Source organism: Aplysia californica, unplaced genomic scaffold (assembly GCF_000002075.1).
Source record: "Aplysia californica isolate F4 #8 unplaced genomic scaffold, AplCal3.0 scaffold00897, whole genome shotgun sequence".
Taxonomy (NCBI): Eukaryota; Metazoa; Mollusca; class Gastropoda; order Aplysiida; family Aplysiidae; genus Aplysia; species Aplysia californica.
Genome location: NW_004798167.1, coordinates 284098 through 284675, shown reverse-complemented (window position 1 = coordinate 284675; position 578 = coordinate 284098).

The window sequence follows — 578 nt, the reverse complement described above, 5'->3', positions numbered from 1 at the left end:
GCTCGGTCCGACATTGTGCTCTTGGGAAAGACACTTTACTTTACACGAATTTCTCACTTGGCTCGGTCCTTTCGGAGATGGACGTTAAACTCGGAGGTCCCGCCTCTTAAATAACCTAATAGTGTTGATAGGGGCGTTAAACCTATACCGTTATACCTATACCGTTATACCTATACCATAGTACCAATCTGGAAGAAGAAAGGCAGTAAGAGAGACTGTGGAATGTATAGAGGCATTTCACTGCTAAGCCATGTGGGCAAGATGTTCACCAAGATATTGGAATGGCGAACAAGACACAAAGTTGAACTATTTCTGAGTGAGACCTAAATGGGATTGAGAAAGGGAAGAGGATGCACCGACGCAATATTTGTCCTACGGCAAAAGTGCGAAAGTGTAATAGAACACAACAGGGAACTAAACATAGTATTTATCGACCAGGAGAAAACGTTCAACAGAGTGAACAGAAACAAGCTGTGGAAAGAACTCGAAAACTACGCAGTAAGAGGACAACTTGAGGACAACATCCGTGCCATTTACGAGAACAGCATAAGTACAGTAAGAACGTCAGAGGGACTCAC